General features: G+C 46.7%; 1 long non-coding RNA gene across 16 annotated transcripts in view; it reads left to right on the plus strand.

The window, feature by feature from the left end:
- The window catches only part of LOC110598797 (uncharacterized), an 81,089-nt gene that overhangs the window by 2,445 nt on the left and 54,669 nt on the right, over positions 1-23,975 (plus strand). For 14 of the 16 annotated variants that reach the window (XR_013434487.1, XR_013434490.1, XR_013434492.1 and 11 more), the window contains exons 3-5: positions 1,896-2,047; positions 2,595-2,685; positions 22,835-22,977. This is a non-coding gene — a long non-coding RNA (uncharacterized LOC110598797). Of the gene's footprint in view, positions 1-1,125; positions 1,286-1,895; positions 2,048-2,594; positions 2,686-22,834; positions 22,978-23,975 lie in introns of all 16 variants that reach the window. The other 2 variants (XR_013434494.1, XR_013434484.1) reach the window with 2 other exon arrangements.

Here is a 23,975-nt window from a genome sequence, read left to right on the forward strand (position 1 = left end):
CAGTTTTCCTCCCCCTTGTTAATGGACCAAATCCAGCGTGGCCACAGGTGCCTGGGGCTCTGATCTGCTTTGTGATCACACCAGGGCCTGGGCGCAGGGGCCAGTTAGGGACTGAAGACCGATGGGGTCAGAAATGTACCTCACAAGCATGAACAGTGCACCCCTCCGTGCGCTTGCTCTGGTGCCACCACAGTTCCTTTGACCACAGCACCAGCCAGCAGTGGGGACCGGGGGAGCCTCCTGTTGGTGCCAGGACTGCAGTGGGCGGCTGGGGCAGAGGCTCTGGGGCTCAGAAGCCTGGGTGGGGAAGGGAGAGGGGTCACGTCTGAGGTCTGACTTGGGTCACACGGAGCTCCAGGCTGCTTTCTGCCTTCCCCAGCTTCTAGTGGTCTCCGTTCTCCTCCTGGTACCTTCTCCCACCTTCAAAGGCCGCACCATTGCCTCTCTGTGACTCTTCTAGAACCTTCCCTCCCTCTCCCTCCAGTTCTCCTGAATCTTCCCTCTTCCTCTCCTAAAGACTCCTTGATGGCAGGGCGCCCACCTGGGGAGCCCAGAATCCTCTCCTTATCTTAAGATCAGCTGAAGAACAGGCCAAATTCCATCTGTGCCCTTAATTCACCTTTGCTTTATTCGTCATATTTGAAGCGGTGGGTGTTTTAAGAATCATAAAAGCTAGGCAGGTGACGCACACGCCTGTAACCCCAGCTGCTCCAGAGGCTGGGGCAGGAGGATTGCGAGTTCAAAGCCAGCCTCAGCGACTCAAGGGAGGCCCTGTCTCTAAATAGAATATGAAAACGGTCTGGGGATGTGGCTCCATGGTCGAGCACTCCTGGGTTCAATTCCCAGTGTATATTTAAAAAAAGTCACTTCACCTGCCTTTTCCTTCAACTGAGGGTTTGCCAGGCTCCCCCCCCACCCCCCACCAGGCCAGGCCCCCCTGGGGGTGGGCACGGGGGTTAACAACGGAGAGAAATCCTCAGAATATGAATGGGACCTGGCTCTTCCTCTCATCCTGCCACAGCTTTTCTGGCCTTTGGGGCGAGGCTGGGTGGGGCAGGGGCGGCCTCCAAGGAAGTAGTTAGCCTTTATGGTTCCCTTGTCTTTTTATTTTATTTTTTATTGGAGTTTATGGCTATTGTTCAATGGACAGTCCTCACCCTTCTGGGCGTCTTGGCAGCTAGACTGGATGGATTCTGACCTGCAGTGGCGTGGGACTTCAGGAAGGCAGGGGTCCAGGGTGGACGACCAGGCGTCCCCCCACCTCCAGCAGCAGGGTTCTGAGGAGGTGGGCTGGTCAGGGAGGGGGGCTGCTGAGTCTTCTCCCAGGGGCAGCCGGAAGGTGGGGACAGCCCAGAGAAGGCCCACGTGGGGAACATGGGGGGGGTCCCTTACCCTGGTGGTCCGCAGGCGTCTTTGGCACGGGGAGGGAGGTGGGTACCTGGGGCTGGCCAACCTCTGTGGCATTCCTCCAGGTGTTCAGCAACAAATATGTCCCCACACCTTCTCTGGACCAGAAATCAGGTTAGGGCCTGCGAAAACAATAAGCCAAAAATAGACCTGCTTCAGACCCCGTCTGGGATGGATGTCATCCGAGGGGCTCTGCTGCCCGTTTCTTCTTGTCCATCTTATTTTTTTCTGTGTCTCTCAGAGTAATAGTAATTTCTCCATATATGTGGTTTCTTTCCAAGATTTTAGTGACCCAGGGTCAATTGTGGTCTGAAAATATTAAATGGAAACAGATATTATGAGAGGGAGGGAGGGAGGGAGGGAGGGAGAGGGAGGGAGGGAGGGAGAGAGAGAGAGAGAGAGAGAGAGAGAGAGAGAGAGAGAGAGAGAGAGAGAGGGAAAACTAATATAACTTTTATTACTGTATATTGTTTCAATTGTACTGTAAGGATCCGGCGAAGCGTCGGAGAAAGAGACCACAAGAGACTGTCTTCATGCAATTGGCAGAAGGGGTTTTATTGAACCAGCATGCTGAGGCTCCAGGCTCACTCAGGAAGATAAAGCAGCGCAGAGCCCAGAGCAGAAGTCAAGCAGAGCTTAAGTACACTTTTTGGGGAGGGCGGGGGAGGGCAGGGGGCTTTGCATACATCAGAACAAATCATCATGAGGCACGGGAAAATTGAACAACAACTCTGAGCCAGGATTAGTACGTTCATTGGCGGGAACAGGCTGGGCAGGGATGATTGGTCACTTCTAAGCGGGGTACACATTCAAACTGATTGGTTTTAGGGCCTAAATAACTACGTTATTAGACAACCAGGGAGTCAGTGAGAATATTTACTGGGCAGTTCAGGTATTGTCCTAACAGCTACAGGGATTACAGGTTCTGGGGGTAGCAGAGGAATTTTAACAATACCTGGTCTTTTACTTTTTAACCCAGGCCTTGCAGTTTAGAAACTTTACAATGCCCGGTCTTTTACACTTTAACTCAGGCTTTGCAGTTTAGAATCAGCTTAGAAATTTTTCCTTTACAGTACTATTATGATTATGATTATGAATTTTTTTTTTTTGGTGCTGGGGATTGAACACAGGGGCACTTAACCACTGAGCCACATTTCCAAAACTTTTTATGTTTTATTTTGACACAGGGTCTCACTGAGTTGCTTAGGGCCTCACTAAGTTGCTGAGGCTGGCTTTGAACTCTCGATCCTTCTGCCTCCTGAGCTGCTGAGATGACAGGTGCGTGCCACAGTGCCTGGCTATGTTGCCAGTTCCCAGTCTTAAATGGCTGTCTCCACCATGGGTGGGCACTGATAATTGTTCAACAACCAACTCTTCATACAGAAAAACGTGCCCACGTACAATTACGTGTGTGGTAGTGTACCTGTATCAAGGATGGGTAGCAAACTCATGTGTGTTATTTAAATAATAATAAAACGTACTGTTATAATTTGTGCATAGTCAAGTGACTCTTATAAGCACACTGTCAACCTGTTTTGACAAGTTCTTGTACAAACCAATTGATGGCTGTATTCATCCATGATTTGATGAAATTAGACTAGCAGTTCACACTTGATTAATTTCTGACTCAGCAGAAACATCTCTCATCTAATGAGCCAGTCGTGCCACATTCATGAGCACTGGTTGATATTTTCATCTATATTAATGAGAAAGAAGAAGGGAAATAAGACGAACGTATGTCACCACCTCACTCCATTGCCAATGGCGTTAGTGGCTTCTTGGCTGACTTAGGTAACGTTGTTTGAAGACTGGAAAGATATTCCCTCTGCTTTTTTGTTCTATTCACAATGTGAGGGCTATAGCCATGATGCATTTTTCTGTTTCATCTGCATTATTAACATTCTCTCCACCACTTTCTTAACAAGGTTTAGACAACCCATGCAGCAATAAGACAAGTTCAGAGTTGTGGTGTCTTGCCAATTTCTGTGGTGTAAATGCACACCCTCTGGCTGGTTTCAAGTTACTACTGGGAAATCACTCTACAGGCAAATTAGGAAGATAAATATGGTTGCATCCCAGTATATGATATGCCACTGTACGGGTGCAGTATGACTTAAAGAACTTCAAAGAACAGCAAAATGTAAACAAATAGGAACGGATGGACTTTATGTATTTATGACTTTTTTTTTGGTACCAGGGATTGAACCCAGGGGTACTTGACCCCTGAGCCACATTCCCAACCCTTTTTATTTTTTATTTAGTGACAGGGTCTCGAGAAATTGCTTAGGGCTTTGCTAAATTTCTGAGGCTGGCTTTGAACTTACAATCCTCCTGCCTCAGCCTCCTGAGTCCCTGGGATTATAGGGATGTGCCGCCATGCCCAGTTTACCTTTATATTCAACGTTAGTTGTTTACTGGGAAAGTCAAACTTTACTAATGGCTGTATTTAACAACCAGATCACAGGATTCCTGAGAGTGTGAGGACTGGCTCTTGTGAACTGGTATGAGCTGGCTTCAGCCGCTAAGCCCCTCCTCGGTTTGATTGACACCTCAAGTGGAGCAGGTCTTTATCCTTCTCTGGTTACAGTGTTTGGGGCCTGCCACGCTGGCTGGCGGCCTTCTGTCAATATGTGCTAACCAAGGAGGAACTTGCTTATCTGAGTGCTTTCTTTCCCACTACTCTGTAAGCTCCATAAGAAAAGGGCCATGGTTATACATAGTCACCTTGGAATCTTTAGTCCTTAACATGGGTCCTGGTAGATAGTAGCTGCTCAGTAAACGAATGCCACATTTAATCCCTAGCATTTAATCCCTGAAATGCTCTGTCTGGGAGCAGAGACACAACTGCCACAAGTGAAGCCGTGACAAGGAGGGTGTGTTGGTGAATCTCTGCTTACTCCTTCTTTCCCCTCTTCCCCACTCTTCCCTGGGATCAGCTCAGGTCCATCGTGTTAGCTGTCTATTGCTGCAAAACAAACCACCACACTTTTTTTTTTTTTTTTAACACTGGGGACTGTACTGAGGGGCGCTCTACCACCGAGCTGTACCCCTAGTCCTTTTTAGTTTTATTTTGAGGCAGTGTCTTGCTAAGTTGCTGAGGCTGGCCTCCAACGTGTCATCTTCCTGTCTCAGTTCAACTTCCCACGTACCTGGGAGCACAGGTGTCTACCACTGTGCCCGGCCCCTCCCTGGGTCTTCTGTTCAGTGTCCCTGACGGCTGCCATGGAGGCATTAGTTGGCTTGAACTTTTCCTGGAGGCTCAACTGGGGAAGAACTCACTTCCAAGTCCATTCATCTATGTCACTGTGTGATGGATGGAAGCTGCCACACAGATCTCTGATCCCTGTGTGTTCAAGTTTCTTTCTTTCTTTCTTTCTTTCCTTCTTTCTTTCCTTCCTTCCTTCCTTCCTTCCTTCCTTCCTTCCTTCCTTCCTTCCTTCCTTCCTTCCTTCCTTCCTTCTTCTTTCTTTCTTTCTTTCTTTCTTTCTTTCTTTCTTTCTTTCTTCTTTCGTACTGGGGATTGAACCCAGGGTCACTTAACCCTGAACTACATCCCCAGCCCTTTTTTTTCATAAAGATACCTGCCCACCACGACCCGAAACACTAGACCATGAAAAAAAGTGAAAAGAAGTGGCACCCGAGTTCCAGAAAGTTCTCTGCCTATTTCTAGAAAGGCCTCCCCTTTATTAGCCCATCCCTCTTTGTCATTTCTCCTACCCTATATCTGGAACCCCCTCCATTTCCTGGGGTTAAGAAGCTGATTTATGAATAAAGCTCCCTCTTCTCCATTTATTCATTTATTTATTTATTTATTTATGGGGTACTGGAGACTGAACTCAGAGGCACTTGACCACCCACCCACCTCCCCAGCCCTATTTTGTATTTTATTTAGAGACAACATCTCACTGAGTTGCTTAGGGCCTCACTTTTGATGAGGCTGGTTTTGAACTCTCGATCTTCCTGCCTCAGCCTCTGGAACCGCTGGGATGACAGGTGTGCGTCACTGCGCCCGGCTCCGGCTTCTCCATTCTTTGGCCACTGGACCACGTCTTTCTTTGATCCCGATACTCATCTCTCAGACATTGGCTTTTCTGTGGGCCGAGCTTCCGAACCTGGGTTTGGTAACCTTCCCCCTAAAGCCCAGGTTTGTAGCGTTTGTTGACTTCTGGCCGTCAGAACCCTTGTCATGGCCACCTTCAAGATACCCATCCGTTCTCCAGCACCCTGAGGGGTCCCTCAGCTCCGCGGGCTGGCAGGGGCCAGGCCAGCACCACCAACCACCCAGGGCCTCTGCACGTTCCTCTCCTGGGAACACTGGCCAGGTGGTGGCATCGAGGCCGGATGAGTTTCTTCTCCGCCCAGCACCTCTCTGCCTGTTTCTTTGCAATTTCCCAAAGCCACTTCAGGTGACAGCCACCAAGGAAAACAGCATTCCCCCGCTGACTGCTCTCAGGGAGAGCTTCCATGGGTTTAATGATAATTGTCTAATTAAGTCTTAGGAGCTCATCCCAGAAAAAAAACTGAGAGACACATTAATGCAATTAGTTGGTCTTTATGAACCATTTAGGAGCCCCAGCCTGCTGCGGGGAGGGCTTCGTGGGGACAGCATGCCTAGAGGAAGGGTTGTGAGTGGAGAGAAGCAGGAGGAATCCTAGCCCAGGGACAGGCAGAGGGTGGCTCTGCCCCATCTCATGGATTCCCTTGGAGGACCAGAACCTCAGCCTCCGTCAGAACATCCTCCTCAAATCAGTGTCTCTGATCTTTCTTTTTTTTAAAAAAATTATTTATTTATTCTAAGTTGGTATACATGACAGCAGAATGCATTTCCATTCATAGTACACCTATAGAGCACAATTTTTCATGTCTCTGGTCGTACACAAAGTAGAGTCACGCCATTCGTGTCTTCATGCATGTACTTGGGGTAAGGATGTCCATCTCATTCCACCGTCTTTCCTACCCCCATGCCCCCTCCCTCCCCCTCCCACCTCTTTGCCCTATCTAGAGTCTGTCCAATCCTCCCGTGCCCTACAACCCCATCATGAATCAACATTCCAGAGAGAACATTTAGCCTTTGGTTTTCAGGGATTGGCTCACTTCCCTTAGCGTGATATTCTCAGCGCCATCCATTTCCATTTACCTGCAGATGCCATGATTTTGTTCTCTTTTAATGCTGAGAAATGTTCCATTGTGTATAGATGCCACATTTTTTTTTATCCTTTCATCCACTGAAGGGCGTCTAGGTTGGTCCCACAGTTTAGCTATTGTGAATTGTGCTGCTACAAACACTGATGTGGCTGTGACCCTGTAGTATGCTGTTTTCAAGTCTTTTGGGTATACACTGAGGAGAGGGAGAGCTGGGTCAAATGGTGGTTCCATTCCCAGTTTTCTAAGGACTCTCCATACTGCTTTCCATATTGGCTGCACCAATTTGCAATCTCACCAGCAATGTATGAGTGTGCCTTTCCGCCCACATCCTCACCAACACTTATTGTTGTTTGTGTTCTTAAGAGCTGCCATTCTGACTGGAGTGAGATAAAATCTTAGAGTGGTTTTGATTTGTATTTCTCTAATTGCTAGATGTTCTAATTGAACATTTTTTCATATGCTTGTTGATTGATTGTATGTCCTCTTCTGAGAAGTGTCTGTTCAGGTCCTTGGCCCATTTATTGATTGGGTTATTTGTTGGGTCGGTGTTAAGGTTTTTGAGTTCTTTATGTACCTAGAGATTAGTGCTCTATCTGATGTGGGTAGTAAAAATTTGCACATTTTTTCCCTTACCTGTTAACATCTGAAATCAATCGGGGTGCATCTTATAATCCCTGTGAAGAAGGCACCATTGTTACTGTTTAGTTAGGGCCTTTTTAATTTCTTTGGCGGTGCCTTAAATAACGGTGTGTGTTGGATTCCATGACATGAGAATTAACAATCGATCGTTACTAACTATTGTTTTTCTTTCTTCTAAAAAGGATCTCTACTTCTGATACATTTTTATCCACCGGCACGTTTCTTAGCCTTTTCCTTAAAATGAATGGGAAAATTCAAGATCTTCTTCATCTCCACCTTCTGGGACAGGCATGGTGAATCCTGCTTGTCTCCTGGTCCTCGGGGGCTCCCTGTCCCACCTTATGTCCCTCCCTCTGTGAATTTCTCCTGGGGAGGCGCTACCCGGGTCTTCCTTGACATGATTCAAAAAATAGCTTCCTAAAATCAATCACATCTAACTTTGGATGCTGACAACTGTGCTCGGCACTCGGGTGACACCTTTCTTGACATGAATTCCCTCGACCTAGGAGAAAGGTTCTGTTTCTAAGATGGGAAAACTGAGGCCAGTGAGTGCAGGAGCCCAGGAGTTGGCTGGGTTTTACCAGCTGGGAGACGGTACTCCCTGGCCTTTTCTCCATGCCCAGCTGCTCCTTGGGTTGTTTATACGGCATCACAGGGGGGCCCAGCCCACAGCGGTTGCTCACACGGTCTCCTCTGTGAGGGAATGGGAAAGGTCACCTTGACCCGCCCTGGGTACCCTGAGCCAGGTAAATCCTTGCTTTTCATTCCCACATCAAATACTTCACTAGATTCTTCTCACCTTCGCCTCAAGAGAAGTGTCCTACTGTTTTATTTACAGGCCTTGCTCGCCCCAGGCGGTCCTGCTCAGGTGTTCCCGCTGTTCTGCTTTGAATAACTCCCCACCTGCTGCTCACGACAATCACATTATAGGTGCGCGGTCCCCCCTTCCGGGCAGCCCTTTCAGCTGTTTGAGCAGCAGTTCTGCCAAGGCAGCTGGTGCGCTTGGGTGGATGCCCAACCAAGGAAGAGCCCCCTGAGGAGTTTCCAGAAGAGCTGGATCATGCCAGCACCCACCCCCCCAAGCCCAGCAGGGGCCATTGCTGCCTCAGAGAGTCAGACTGCTGCAGCCTCCAGGGCCGCTGGGAAGTAGATCTTCTTATCTGTGACTTCTTTTTTTTTGGGGGGGGGTACCAGGGATTGAACTCAGGGGCACTCGACCACTGAGCCCCATCCCCAGCCCTATTTTGTATTTTATTTAGAGACAGGGTCTCACTGAGCTGCTCAGCATCCTGCTTTGGCTGAGGCTGGCTTTGAACTCACGATCCTCTTGCCTCAGCCTCCTGAGCCGCTGGGATGACAGGTGTGCTCCACGTTGCCCGGCTCTCTGTGACTTCTGGGCAGGCACATTTTTCTTGGAAAATCAGCCCTTGGCTATGGTCAGAAAGAGGGTGCTGACAGAGCTGGGGAGAGGGGGTTGGATTGTTTTCGTGAGTGGGGGGTGTTAGTGCACTTATTAAAATATGGCCTCCCTTTTGGATCTAAGAGGGGGCTCCTTCAGTGGAGCCCATTCCCCAACAAGTGGCTTTGGCTCAGCACAGCACTCTTGGGGGAAGAAGGAAACAGAATAAGCAAATGGGCAAAGGAATCCAAAGGTACACTTCCAGGGTGGCGGGGCACACCGGATCTGGAGACCTGATGATTTGTTGGTCAGCTGTGCTGTGGAATGGAGTCTGTCCTCCCCTGGCCCAAGCAGAGGTGCCCTGGTGGCTGTTGTGCGATATGCGATGGCACCCTCCTTTCTGCCCTCACTTGCTGCTTGGACCACCCCTGTGGGGCAGGTCCTGTGTATTTGAAATCTGCAGGTTTAGCTTTGGCTCTAGACTGAACCTCACGAGCCCTCTGTGATTTGAGGCTCAGGAGGGAAGGTTCCTGTATTGGTTCCTAGTCTCTGGTGCTCCGATTCGTTGAGGCCTTCCTGTGGCGATGGGATAAACTCTGGATGATACAGAGACCATTCCTGATGCTGCTGGGAGTTTGAGGGAGAACGTGGTCAGCTCTGCGAACCTGCAGAGTTGATGGTCTGCATGTCCACCTGCTCATCAATCCACCCACAGATGGACTTTCATCAAACTCTGCTGGAGGAGAGGAGAATTTGTCATCCTTCTTACTAAATATCACTTTGCCTCCTTTGCATTTGATACCCTTCCCAACTATCCAAAATCACCCAAGGTGCATCCGGGGGTTGCCATCCCAGTTCTCAGGACATATGCAATCTGAAGAAAAGACAGAAAGATGGATGGAGAAGAAAGGGAGAAAGACTTACATGGAAAGGCCAAGCTGGTGTAAGGTATAAAGGTCTCCAGCGGAGGGCAGAGGAGGGGGAGAGGAAGAAAGATCTGAGGTCAGGGGTACAGGGAGTTGGGGAGGTAATGTCCAAGTCTTGCTGCTGGGGAGAAGAGCAGAGAGTACTTGAGGATTGTTAACTTGCTCCCCTTGAGAAATACAAAGAAATTGGAATTCTTTAAAAATGCTCTCTCTGTTGGGCGTGATGGTGCACACCTGTAATCCCAGTGGCTCAGGAGGCTGAGGCAAAAGGATTGAGAGTTCAAAGCCAGCCTTAGCAAAAGCTAGGCCCTAAGCAACTCAGTGAGACCCTATCTCTAAATAAAATCTGTAAAAGGGCTGGGGATGCGGCTCAGTGGTCAAGTGCCCCTGAATTCAATTCCGGTACCAGAAAAATAAAAATAAAATAAAATAAAAATAAAAATGCTGTTTCCGAGGCTGGACCCCATTCATTGGAACATGATTTTCCCAGAGCCTGGAGCTGGGGGCTGGGTGCTCCTGATTGCATTAGGGTTATAGAATGGGACAGAATTGTTTCGAGAAGGCAACCTCTGTCTCCTCCTCTCTCTCTCTGGAAGAGTTTAGGCTCTGGGTAAATCCAAGGAGCAAAGTCCAGCTGCTTTTGGGAGGCTCCCAACTTACCAACTCAGAGGTTGTATTTTCCCAGAGTCAAAAGCTGCATGGGGTAGACCCAACCTTCTGGCTCCATTCCTGGTTGCTCAGCCCTCACCCCCTCCACACACTGGGTCACTAAAACGATGCTGGAAACCTGTGGCAGCTGTTCATCTTAGCCTAAATCCGTAGAGTATGCAAATTCATTGATCAGGGTCAATATTTGGAGTCTCTGTTAAAGGATAATGGCTGTGAGCTTAAGTAAGCCCTTGTTCCTTGATGAGAAATGACAGTCAGACAAAATATTGATCGAGGTTCTGTCTTTATCGGGAGGCTTCTGCCCTGTACAGTTTGCCCACCTTCCCCTGCGAGTCTCTCTCTCTCTCAGGGACCAGCAGGAGTGACTGGGACCTCAGCAGGTGGGCAAACAGGGCCTAATTGAGTGGATGTGCGTGTGCTCTCTTTGCTTAACGTTAGTCCCTTTTATTTAGCTTCCAGTCATCTGTCAATATTTGCGTTTGCAATTTCTCCTCTTATCTACATATTATAAACAAGTCTATCTAACACTGATATTCTTGGGACTGTCACTTGTTGGAAGCTATGACCTTATTCTCGGAACTATTACAGTCATAACGTTAATAGCCAGCCCTGATATCTGATTAGCCCTTGATGGATAACAGAGTGATCTCATTTGCATTAACTGCCTTGACCCCTGTGAGACATGAGGCAGTGTGGTCTAATGGTGAATGGCATAAGTTTTTCTTTTCTTTTTTTTTGGGGTCAGAGATTCCAGGACTTAATCCCAGCTTGATTTTTGACTAGCTGTGAAATCCAGGGCAAGTTGTTTAATGTTCTTATCAGCTTTCAGGGCTGTGGGAATTAAATAAACGATGTTTAACTTACTGCCTGGTACATGGTTGGTGATCAGTATATAGCAACTTATTGTATATTATATAAAGATGATTGTTCTGATTTTACAGATAAGGTACAGAGTACTTAAAGGAGTCCCATTCTTTCTTTTCTGGGCTCTTCCCTCCCGAGATTTGAAATCTTTCTCCATTGCAGAGGTCAGTACTTGGCAGTGCAATGGGGGAATTCTCTTTTCATATTCCTCAAAGGATGAGGTCAGTATCATGGTCGGTACCTCTGCTCAGTAGTTAGAGCTTGTTCCCTGTCACTTACCCTGCTGACCAAGGCGAACCAGCCCTTGGTGAAAGCCCATCCTATTTTTTTGGGGGGCGAGGAGGGTACTGGGGATTGAAATCCGGGGCACTTGACCACTGGAGCCCCATTCCCAGCCCTATTTTTCTATTTTATTTAGAGACAGGGTCTCACTGAGTTGCTTAGGGCCTCGATAAGTTGCTGAGGCTGGCTTTGAACTCACGATCCTCCTGCCTCACCTCCTGAGCCACTGGGATTACAGGCGTGGGCCACTGTGCCCAGTGGGAAACTATCCTGGACACAAGGATGGAAGCCAGTTCTCTAGCCTTCTCCCCCTCTTCCTGTGTTTCCCCATACAACACACACGCTGAGAACCCGTGTTTATGAGGAGGCCTGTGTTCCAAGAGCTGAATGGCTTCACTGTTATAGGGAGTGATCGTTGCCAAAATATATTTTTGTGCTAATTTCCTTATGCCAGACACATGTTTTATAGCTGGGTGTGCTTTCTGCACACATCACCCACTTTTATCAGGACCAGGGGTTAGGCAGGTTTTCACAGGGCTCAGCTTTCCACCCTGTGCCAACGTGTTCCTTTGTTCATGGAGCCGGAGCAGAACTAGGTGGGAGGGATCAGACCTATTTGGACAAGGGGAGGGTTTCAGTGCGCGTGCGCGTGTGTGTGCGTGTGCGTGTGCGTGTGCGTGTGTGTGTGTGTGTGTGTGTGTCTTATAAGGCTAGACTCTTCCCAAGAGATGGGGAGGCTTCAAGGCCAGATGTTCTGGCTGAAAGCAGCGGGAGAAACTTCCAGGTTCTCATGCTGCCTGCGGAGGAGAGTACCAGTGCACTGGGCTGCTCCTGCTGTCACAGGAAAGCAGGGAGCTAAGACTCCAGACCTCAGTTCTTAGGTTTGGAGGAAAGAAAATTTAAAAGTCAGCCACCAAAATCCATGCAAGAGAACTTTATTACAGGTGAAAGTAAAGAAAAAGCCAAGTGAGGCTCAAGCAGAGAGCTCTCTCAAGGGAGAGGGTGGGTCATCTCTAGGCAGAGAATGACAAAGGAGACAATGCCGTCCCCAAATTTTATTCCTGTTTGATGTTTACCAGAACCGGGGACAACCCTCTGTACTCTATGCCAATCAGGTATCCCACTCCTCCTTCACGGTGGGTGGCGGAGTCTTTGACCTTAGTTGGTCCTCTGCGGAACTGTCATGGTGGCCATCCTACTTAGGGGGGCTTCATCTACAAGTCAATCCCCTGTTAATGCAGGCACTGGGGTCAGAAGCTGGTCAGAAGTTACCTTAGTGCTCCTGTGCTACTAAAGGAATCCTCCTTCCCAGACAATTGGAGACACTTATAGTCACAATTCCTAACTTCACATCAACCTCCGTGGACCCAGTCAAGAGTTAGTCCCATCCATCTAATTCTCTTGATGGTTTTTCCCAATTAGCTCTTTTTACTTCTGTTTATTTTCTACAAATTAACTCCTACCCTTTGCTTTCTCATCTACTTGGGAAGTCATTTGAAGCAGACCCCGATGTCATTTCAAGAACACTTGTGACCTTGCCTGTATTTCACTACTTATTGTTAGCTACTACCTAACACTGCCACCACCCTTCCTCCCTCCAGGGCCCCTTGCTATCTCAGGGACTCCACTCTGGGTTGGAGACGCCTGATGCAAATTCATTTTGTTGTAAATTTTGGAATCTGACCACTAGCGGGGGGGGGGGGGGGGGGGGGGGGGGCCGTTTACCAAAAGTTTGCAGCCCTCCAACTTCAGATTCAATTATTATTGGCCTTTACTCCAGACAGCTCAGCCACTTTCTGTGAGGAGGAGTTTGGCAGGTGGTGAGGACTAAGGGGTGTGATGTGTCTAATACGCTCACCAGTTCCTCTCCTGACAGTTTCAGCATTGGGCCATTTGGTAACTCAGGTTCGATGTATTAGCTACCTATTGCTGTGTAACAAAGTACCCTTAAAACCAAGCAGCTTCAAAAGACAATAAATATTATCTCTCACAATTCCCGTGGGTCAGGCAGTTAGGAGCAGCTTAATTGATGTGCTGCCAGTTGCCTTAGGACCTCTGCAAGGAAGATATCCTAGGAGCACAGTCAGGAGCCAGACAGATAAGATCAGAAGAGTTACTGCCTCTTGATTGACAACCTGGCTCAGAATCATTAGGTCTGAAATGAGGGTGTCGTTAAAATGTTGGTTGGGCCTCTCGTCATCTGAAGATTTGGTTAGGGTTGGATGATTTTATCCAAGAGAGCCTACTCACACGCCTGGCCACTCTGAGTGCTTTCGCATTCGTGAGGTCTCTCTAGGGGACTGCTTGGGTCTCCCATGACATGCAATAGGCTTCTGCAGAGAGAGTGATCCAAGGGACAGCAACACAGAAGCCACAGTGGCTTTCAGGAGCCAGCCGTGGCTATTATACTGCATCATTTCTATAATGCCCTAAAGGTGACTGTTATGGTTTGGATATGAGATGCTCTCCCGAAACTTCTATGTTTTTTTTTTTTTTTTAATTATTTTTTAGTTGTAGTTGGACACAATACCTTTATTTATTTATTTATTTTTTATGTGGTGCTGAGGATTGAACCCAGTGTCTCACACTCCCAGGCTCTGCCACTGAGCCACAATCCCAGCCCCCAAAGCTTCTATGTTAATGCAAGAATGTTCTCAGTGAAGTGATTAGGTTATGAGAGCTGTGACCTCATCTGTCTGTCCTAGTTTGAACAGACTGACTGGGTGGTAACTGTAGGAAGGTGGGGTGTGGCTGGAGAAGGTGGGTCACCCTGGAAGGCTGCATTTTCCCTGTGGCCATACTTCTCCCCATTCCTTCTCTCTCTGCTTCCTGACCCCACCATGAACTGAGCAGCTTTCCTCCACTGGGCCCTTCCCTGGTGACGTGTTGCCTCACCTTGGGCCCAGAGCAATGGAATGAGCTGTCTATGGACTGAGACCTCTGAAACCATGCGCCCCAAATAAACTTTTCTTCCTCTAAGTTTTTTCTTTTTTGAACCCAAGAGCAGTTAACCATTAAGCCACATCCCCAGCAATACCTCATTCCCCCACTTTTAAAATTTTGATACAGGATCTTAATAAATTGCTTAGGGTCTTGCTGAGTTGCTGAGACTGGCCTCAAACTTGCAATCCTCCTGCCTCAGCCTCCCAAGCCACTAGGATGATAGCTGTGTGCCACTGTGCCTGGTTCTGGGTTGTTCTTGTCATGTATTTTGGTCACAGTGACACCAAAGCTAACTGAAAGACTGACTTAGGTCAGCTCTAGTGTGTGAGGGGACCACAGCAGGGTGTGAATATTGGTAGGTGAAAAACAGTGGGGGCCACCTTGAACTTTTGTTACCATATTTATTACCATATTTTGTTACCCACTGAAGTGGAGACCCTCCCTAAGTGTGGACAGCACTGTCCATTAGGATGGAGGCTTGGATGGAATAAAAGTTGGAAGAACAAGGTTACAGACTTGAATAAGCTCTCTACCTTTTCACTATTTTATGAGGACTGTCAGGCTCAGACTTGAATAGAGCTGCACAGAGACTTTCCTATAGGAAGGAGCTGTGGGGGGACAAAGAAGTCTCTTGGCAACGTGGTGGAATATGTAGAAGTAAAAACATGTCCACTATCTTCTGTTTATCTTGGCTTAACCGGGTTTCCTGACTGAGAGACCTCTTGGTAGGACATTTGTACATGGAATCTTTTGATTCATCAAGAGATGAGGGGTCTCCATGCTTGAGAAACCCTGAGCTAAAACATTCATCAGACCAGAGAAATGTGAGGGGGCATTCAATTGTTTCCACTTTGGAACCAGGCATTTGGCTACAGATACGGGACTGGCTCAGCCTTTTGTATTATTATATTTTCATTTATGGAAGACAGGTCAGGAGGAAAGTAGGCCAAACTTCATTGTATGAAAGACCTGAATTTTATTTTTTTAAATTTTTTGTTTTACATGGACTTTGGAGAAAGTTCTTCCTTCTCTCCTCCTCCATTCGTAGGGTTGGAGTTTCTGCTGATCCAGGAATGTGGGCGTTTTTTAGCAGAGGGGTTCTGGGTTGTGGTTTCTCTTGAGGCTGAAATCTTCTGAAGGTTTGTTAGGCGGGTGGAAGATACCAAGATGGCTGACCACATGAATGCCATGTTTATGGTGGGTGTTGGCCAAACCCCTCAGTTCCTCATCACATGAACCTCATATAAAGCTCACTGCCTGGCAGCTAGCTTCTTCCAGAGCAGGTGATTTAAGAGAGGCAAAGGTGGAAGCTGTAATGGTCAATCTGCATTGTCAACTTGATTGGCTTAAGAGATGGCTAAGATTAAGAGGCTTCTGGGCGTGTTATGAGGGTGTGTCTAGGAATGATTGGCATGTGGAATGGCGAATGGAAACGGAGACCCTCCCTAAGTGTGGACAGCACCATCCAATAGGCTGGAGGCTTGGACCAAATAAAAGTTGGAGGAACAAGGAAGTGGCAGCAGATGCAAGCTCAATTCTTTTTGAATGGGTTCCTGATGGCTGCTGTGATCCCCTGAGGACATCAGACACTAGCTCCTTCCCTCTTCCAACGTGGACTCTGCCAGTGATTCTCCAGGGAGTTTCCAGAAGCCTTTGGTCTCAGACTGGGGCTGTTCTGAGGCTTCAGACTCTTGCACTGTGCAGCTACTGGTTCCTCCAGATCTCCAGCCTGTAGGCGGCCATTGTGGACTATCCAGCTTCTGGACACATAAGTCAATCTAATAATCCCCTTTTTTCTAATCATACTTACTTCCTATTGATTCTGTTCCTCTAGAGAACCTTAACACAGAAGTTGAACTATCTTTTGTAGTCTTGGAAATCATATTTCATCATTTCTGCAGTGTCCTATTGATCACACTAGTCATCCCTATTATCTCCAATCAGGGTGGGAGGGGGCTATACAGTGGATTCCTGGATGTAAGAATCTGGGACCATCTTGGAGGTTAGCTGCTACAACTACAAAAGAATGCAATGATTGAATGGACATCCTTTAGTCAGTGATATGCATTCTCAAATGGTTAGAAGCTTGGCCATTTTCTAGAGATTTTTATTGCTCTTCCGTTCCACAAGAAGGAACATATATATATCTCTGGGGTTGTCATTTGTCCATTCTTTCTACAAATGTGTACTGAGCACCTGTGTTGAGCCTCTGGTTGCCTTAGGACCTCGGCAGTGGGAGCCTTGTTGGGGGAAGAGATCCCAGGAGCATAGTCGGGGGCCGTGCAGACAAGACCAGGAAGAGCTCTTGTCTTGATTCATAACCAGCCCCGAATATTTATCATCCATCCTAATAATTCTTTTAAGTAGGGGCCTCGAGTAATTGCAGCAGCCTGAACAGCTCTTCTGCCCTTTGTTTGTTTGTTGGATAATGACTTCATTTCACGTGTTCTGGTAAATGGATCGACTGCCCTCTCCCACCTCTCTCTCTGGTCATAATTCTCTCTGTTCCCATTTCAGCTGTAGACAGGTGCCCTCCAAACCACATTCCCCACATTTATCAAAGCTAAATAGCTTCCTGCTGCGTCCCTCCATATTTCTAAAAGCCAGACTCCTCTTACCTTCCACAGAGAGCCTGACCTGAATGGCTGAAAACTTGATTAATACACAGTTTATCTCTTCTCTCCTATTATTTATGTCTCCGTCAAAATTCTTTGAAATTCAAGAAATGGACACTGGCCATCCTAAGCATAAGGAATTTTTTTTTTTGGGGGGGAGGGAGCAGGACACAAAAGTTCTCAAAATTGGTGGGTGGCTTAGAAATAAATGAGGATCCATGGCTTTCTCTAGGACCAGGCAGCCACTGTGACCATGGTGATAAGGCACCTTCAACTGTGCCTTCTGGCCTTATTTCACACCCTGAATATTCAAAGTCCTGGGAAATAATATTCATTTGGCTTGACGGAGGCCAGTTCTGAGTTGAGACTCCATGGGTGGTAAGAAGTAAGATTGGGTCTATTTATTTTTAAAGGCAAATATTTCTCACATTTCCTAATTCCCTAAATGCTTCTTATTGATTTCTTCATCATGCCATCCAAACTGAACCTTTCCATTCCTTGATCACATCACAGCATCAGGCTTCCCTCGAGCCTTGAATTTTCCATAAACAAGTCCCATAAACTGGATATTCTGTTAATTTAGCAAAAATCATCTTCAAATGTGCTGTATTACAGAAAATCAGATGAATTTACTACAAGCAGAAAAATATTAATTGCTATCCTTTGGATTCTTAGTATGAGCATTTGATTTATAAATGAAGCCTTCATTTTGTTAATTACAACAACCAGGCCATCTCCCAACCCAAGCCACGGTGCTAAGGATTATGGTGTCTTTCTCATCAGCAAGTTTAGACCATCATTCGTTAAAATGAATTTCTTCTCGGGTCCAGTTTTATGTCTCACTCTGGCAAGCGGCCGTATGCATGCTGGGTTTGTGGCTACCCTTTTTAGGTCCTCATTTTCCCTCTTCCATGCCATGGGTGGCTTTGTCACTAAGCATTTTCCATAGGGAGTTAGGTCCTGGATCTACCTTGTCCCAGGATCCTGTAACTTTTTTCAGAAGAGCAAAAAGTTCTAGTTGGCTCACGGAACCTCTGGTTGTCTAAATATCTGTCTCTGAGACCCAGCTCCTGCATGGTGAGTAGCAGTAACACAATAAGCACTTGTCAAAAAAGAAGCAGAAACTGAATAAATGCTCTTCACACAGTATCATAACTGGGTAGCTTATTGGCAACAGAAAATTATGTCTCACAGTTCTGGAGGCCTTAAATCAGTGGTTCTTAATAGGAGTGATTTTCTTTTTTCTTTTTGGTACCAGGGGTGCTTAACCACTGAGTCACACATCCCCAGCCCTTTTTTATTTTTTACTTTGAGACAGGGTCTCACTAGGTCGCATACAGCCTCACTACATTGCTGAGACTGGTTTCAAACCTGCGATCCTTCTGCCTCAGCTTCCTAGGCTGTTGGGATTATAGGCGTGCACCGCCACACGGGGTAGCAGGGGTGATTTTTTTGACCTGGGGACATATGGCAATATTTGCAGACATTTTTGATTGTCAAAATTTCAAGGTGGGTGGTGGTATCAGTATCTGGAGGGTGGAGGTCAGGGATGGGGCTATACCTCCCATGGTGCCCAGGACAGCCCACCCACCATCACCCTTGAATAAAGGTTTATCTGCTCCCAGGTCAATAGTGCCAAGATTGAAAGACCCTAACCCAGGGCATTAACTAAGAAAGAAAACAGACTTTCTTTCCATTCCTTACCTCCTAGGAAATGCAACACTCTCTCTGCCTCTCTTTTCCTCTCTCTATTTTTTTTTCCAGTATTACTTGGTAAACAGAGATATTTATGACAGAGGCTGAAGAGACAGCATTTTATTTCACTGTATCTCTGTTTTCTAACACCTCAGAGCTCACAGCCCAGGGCCTCTGGTGCCCCAGCATAAAATCTGTGAGATTTAAACGTATACTATGAGGTGCCTTATAAAACACACAGAATGTGATCTGACAAGGTCCTTATCCGATGTCCTCTTCCACACGAAATCTTGTGGCCGTAATTCAATTTCAGGGCCTTTCTCCAATTAAAATAGGTGCATGACGCCACCCAGGCCCTGGACTAAAGCTCAGCCTCATGATTAGTGCCTGGTATTTTCCTTCTCTGGGCGATGGATTTTTATTTCACCGAAAATGGGCATTAAAGAACTTCTTAAGAGACACTTTGTACTTAATGATAGTTTTGTTTGTCTTGGAAAATGTGAGATGTTGCTGCGAAATGATAATAACCATTAAGTCTGGGTTTATTCTGGGGTTAATGGATTATTATAGTGATATGGAAAATTATTTCCCAATAAATGTTGAATTTTATTTTATTTTTCCTGAACACACATTCTCTCTCTCTCTCTCTCTCTGCCACATGTTTATTTTCTGTATTAAAGATGTGCAGCTTCTCTACAAATGGCCCAACAAAGTTTGCTGAGTTTCTCTACTGTGTGTGACTCTATCTAAAAAAAAAAAAAAATCATTCCAGTTTCCAATTATGAAGCCACCCAGGGGATGTGCTGGGATTGACTAGTTATGTCTGCCACGGGTGGCTATGGTGGGGAGGTTGGAGGGTCGGGCAACAAGCCTCTCTGAGCAATGGTATGAGGTAGTTCTCCTATTCCTAGAGGAGGAGCATGGTGAGCTTTGTGGAAACTTATTTCTCTGGGGCTCATAGGCTTCTAGAACTGGCTGTTTCTACAAGATTCTCCAGTTCAACTTGTTGGGTCATTGTAGTGGCTTCTTCAGTCACCAATGTCAGTCCTTTTTGATTCATGGATTATTGAGGACAATGGCAGGGAATAAACTCTGAGCCCATGGGACTGCTTCAGAAGGGCATTTGGCACCGACTGGGTGGCCCCGCCATCCTGACAACACAGCCTGGGGAGGGGTGAGTGTTTCCAACATGGATCTGAGGAAACATGGGGCCTGCAGTGGACTCCTCTGCCCTACTTCCGCCTGCTCTCCTATCTGATGAGCTGTCACTGAAGGCTTCTGCTGAACAGTCAGGGGCTGGTTCCTCCCAGGCTGGAACAGCCTGCCCTAACAGTGTTTTTAGAGCACCACTCTGGGTCAGGTCCAGTGGGAGGAACTGGGGAAGTGGAAATCTGCAGGGCGCCCTGCCCCAAGGTGATTGTCCCTGTAGCTCCAAGGGGGCTGATGTAACATGAAGGCTGGATACCACACAGGTGAGGATCAGAGATCTCGCCTACGCCATGTTCTACTGACAGTTTTAATCAGAGCAGCAATTGTGAGGCACTAGAAGACAGAGAGAGGCTGGGGACAGCTAATGTAATCCCCTGAGTGATATCCCCCCCTCCCCTAACAGGTCAAGTCCTTACGTGATGCCCGTAGGAGCCACACTTCCACCAAAGAGAGCTCTGCTCACCACAAGGCACCTCATTTTAAATTCTGATACTTGCAAAAGTGTTATCCAAGAATTCCAGATTTGTTTGCCATAAGCAACACAGACGCCCAGGTATATCTGGCAGAAAGCATCCTGTGGGGAAGGACTCTCAACCTTAGTATCTGTCGTTAGCATGTTTACCAAGAAATCAGATTGGGCACTTCCCTTTATTTCCCAAGGCATACCTTGTATACCTCTGTTCTCCCCATGTACTGGGATTGACTAGTTATGTCTGCTGTGGGTGGCTGTGGAGGGGGTCAGAGGGTAGGGCAACGAGCATCTCTCTGAGCCAGCCTGACCTGCTCATTTGAGTTGCTGAAGGTCATACCTTGGTGTGGTTAGAGAAGAGACTCAAATCTAGGACCCTGAACTCCAGGGCCCTTAACTGATGTTCTTGTATATCACGATAGTTAAAAGTACAGACTCTCTGGAGTTTTAAAATCCTGTGTTCTTTACTCCTCACTAGCTACAATCTTGTCCAAGCCCCTTAGCCTTCAGAAATTCTGAAGGGGAAAGGAGATTGCCAGTCCTTGTTTTTCCAGGACTTCACTCTGGGACAGATGCTGGACTAAGTGCTTTGTATCTAATGTTTGATTTAATGACCCCTGAAGACTTATGTGGTGAGTCCTATTATTATTCCAACTTTACAGATGAGGACCCCGAGGCCCCAGGAGGTCAATTTGCCCAAAGTCACATGCCTTAAGTGTGCAGAGGGGATGTTAAAAAACCAGATGTGTTCCTTCCCGGGACATTTCAGTCATGCACTGTTCCGTTAGAGAGGCTGCCTTTGCAAAAGTGGTTTTATCAAGGGGCCCAGCAATCATCTCTAGCCCAGTTCTCTTTTTGGCAGTAAACATGTGTTTTAGTCAGCTTTTTAAAAGACCCTATCAGAACGATTGTGGAGGAGAAAGAGTTTACTTGGGGGTTCACAGTTTCAGAGGACTCTGTTCATAGACAGCAGGCTCCATTTCTCAGGGCTCGAGGGGAGGCAGGACATCATGGAGGAAGAGTGTGGTGGAGGGAAGCAGCTCACATGGTGATCAGGAAGCAGAGAGAGACTCCACTCTCCAGAGACAAATAGAGACCCCAAAGCCACGCCCCCAATGCCCCCTCCTCCAGCCACACCCACCTGCCACAGCCCAGTTAATCCCATCAGGGGTCCATTCACTGATCAGGTCAAGGCTCTCACAACCCAGTCATTTCCCCTCTGAACCCTCTCGTATTGTCCCACACGTGAGCTTTTGGGGGACACCTCAAATTCACACCATAACACCATCTGAGTTCTTAAGTGGTTGCTCATTCATTTCTGTCCTAGGGGTTGCAACCAATACTTTAAGTATAAAGCAAGTTTTTTCAAACAAATTAAAGGAAAAAATATATTAGTGGTAAAAGGAAGGAGTTGAGAGTGGATGCCCCTTGTCAGGACATTGTGTTGAAGCAATATTTGTACTAGTTTGTTGTCAAGGCTCCATGGTGGCAAATACCCACTAAAACACCTGGGGCTGCTCCTTAGTGAGATCATGCATCCATGAAAAGAAGCACAGCAAAACCGGAACAAGCCCTGGTCTCTAAACCTGTCTGGAGACTGTAACCCTGGGCCAGTACTTTACCTTCCCCTTCCTCTCTCCAGTCCTGTGCTCCTGTACTTGTTGCCCGAGATGGCTTCAGAGCAGGCCACGTGGTCCTGCCATCCCCCAGCGGTTATGCGGTTGGCCATTTCCTCTCTTTCTCCTCTGATCCCATCCGACACCACATTGGGAACACAGGCAGACATCTCACGAGCATTTTGAGGAGTGGTTGTTTACTTTATTTTAGGGTTCTGAAACCATTTGAGAGTTTAGTAAAAGTTAAAGATCCTCTTTCCAGCCATATCCCCTTATGGCCACCATTTGGCCCCAAATCTTAAGAGATCCCTGAAACCTCCTAGTGCCTGTGGAGCTCAGGTTATGATCCTCTGCTGCTGGGCAACAATATACATTATCCCTTAGTATCCATGGGTAATCGGTTCCAGGATCATTTGTAGACACCCAAATCCATGGATGCCTAAGTCCTTTATATAAAAGGTATAGTATTTGCATATGCCCTCCATACATCCTCCTTTGTACTGTATATCATCTCTAGACTGCTTATCACAACTAATGCAGTAGTTGCTATGGAAATAGTTGTACTGTATTATTTAAAGACACATAAGACAAAATTTCAATCTGGAATGGATTGAGTCCATGACTGTGGAACCCATGGACACAGAAGGCCAACTGTACTCAAAATTTGGAGATAGAAGCAAACAGGTTGGATATACAAGGCCTGTGTGTGAAGTCTGAATAGAGTCTCACGAAACTACCCACTATAGTGGGCAGTTTCTAGAATGGACCCAGTGAGCCTCACCTCTGCATACTCACAGTCTTTACAGTCCCTTGGCCTTGAAAGTGAGCTGGGTCCCATGACTCCTTTCTAACATGTACCCTGACAAAAGTGAAAGGGTGTCACTTTCATGATCAGGTTATGAAAAGACTCTGCCTTCCATCTTGCTCATTATTGTCCTGTCACTTTCAATCTCCAGTGGAAGCCAGTCACCATATCTGACCTGCCCGGTGGGAGGACCACATGGCCACACACCAAGGAAGGCCTCTGCCCAGCAGCCAGTGCAGAACTGAGGTCCTAAGTCAACTGGCTCACTAGGAAGTACATCCTGTCAACAATGACGTGAGTGAACCTAGAAGCTGGCATTCCCTCAGTTGACCCTTCAGCTGAGACTGTTTCCAGCTCACACCTTGATTCATCTTGTGAGAGATCTTGAGGCAGAGGCCCTTAGCTAAGCAGTGCTTGATTTCTTTTTATTTAATTTTTATTTTTAAGATTAACTAATTTATTTAAAAGTTTGTTCTTTTTAGTTATACATATAGTAGGATGTATGACTTATTACACATAAATGAAGTATAACTTTCCATTCTTGTGGTTGGACATGATGTGGAGTTACACTGGTTGTGTATTCATGTATGAACGCAGGAAAGTTATGCACAAATCATTCCGCTGTCTTCCCTATTCCCATCACCCTCCCTTCCCTTCATTCCCCTTTGTCTAATCCAGTGAACTTCTATTCTCCTCTCCCCCATTGTGTGTTAGCGTCTGCAGATCAGAGAGAACATTTGGCCTTTGGTTTTGGGGGACTGGCTTATTTCACTTAGCACGACAGTCTCCAGTTCCATCCGTTTACTGCCAGGTGTCATCATTTCATTCTTCTTTATGGTGGAGTGGGATAGCTGGGTCAAATGGTGGTTCCATTCTCAGTTTTCTGAGGAATCTCCATACTGCTTTCCAGAGTGGTCGCACCAATTTGCAGTCCCACCAGCAACGTATGAGTGTGCCTTTCCCCCCACATCCTTTTACTTGTATTCTTGGTGATTGCCGCTCTGACTGGAGTGAGATGGAATCTCAGTGCAGTTTTAATTTGCATTTCTCTAATTAGTGCCTTGATTTCTGATCCTTTTACATTATCAGGTTGTGGGGTAACTTGTTACGGAGCAGTACTAATACATTCATCGTTTCATAACTTCAGGTGTAAATATCACCCAAAAGCTCCCGGAAGGAATTCTCTGTGAATTCGATATTCTTTTTTTTTTTTTTTTAAAGTCAGAAATATTTATTTATTTTATTTGTTCTAATTAGCTACACAAGACAGTAGAATGCATCTTGACACATTG

Source organism: Ictidomys tridecemlineatus, chromosome 2 (assembly GCF_052094955.1).
Source record: "Ictidomys tridecemlineatus isolate mIctTri1 chromosome 2, mIctTri1.hap1, whole genome shotgun sequence".
In the NCBI taxonomy this organism is placed as follows: Eukaryota; Metazoa; Chordata; class Mammalia; order Rodentia; family Sciuridae; genus Ictidomys; species Ictidomys tridecemlineatus.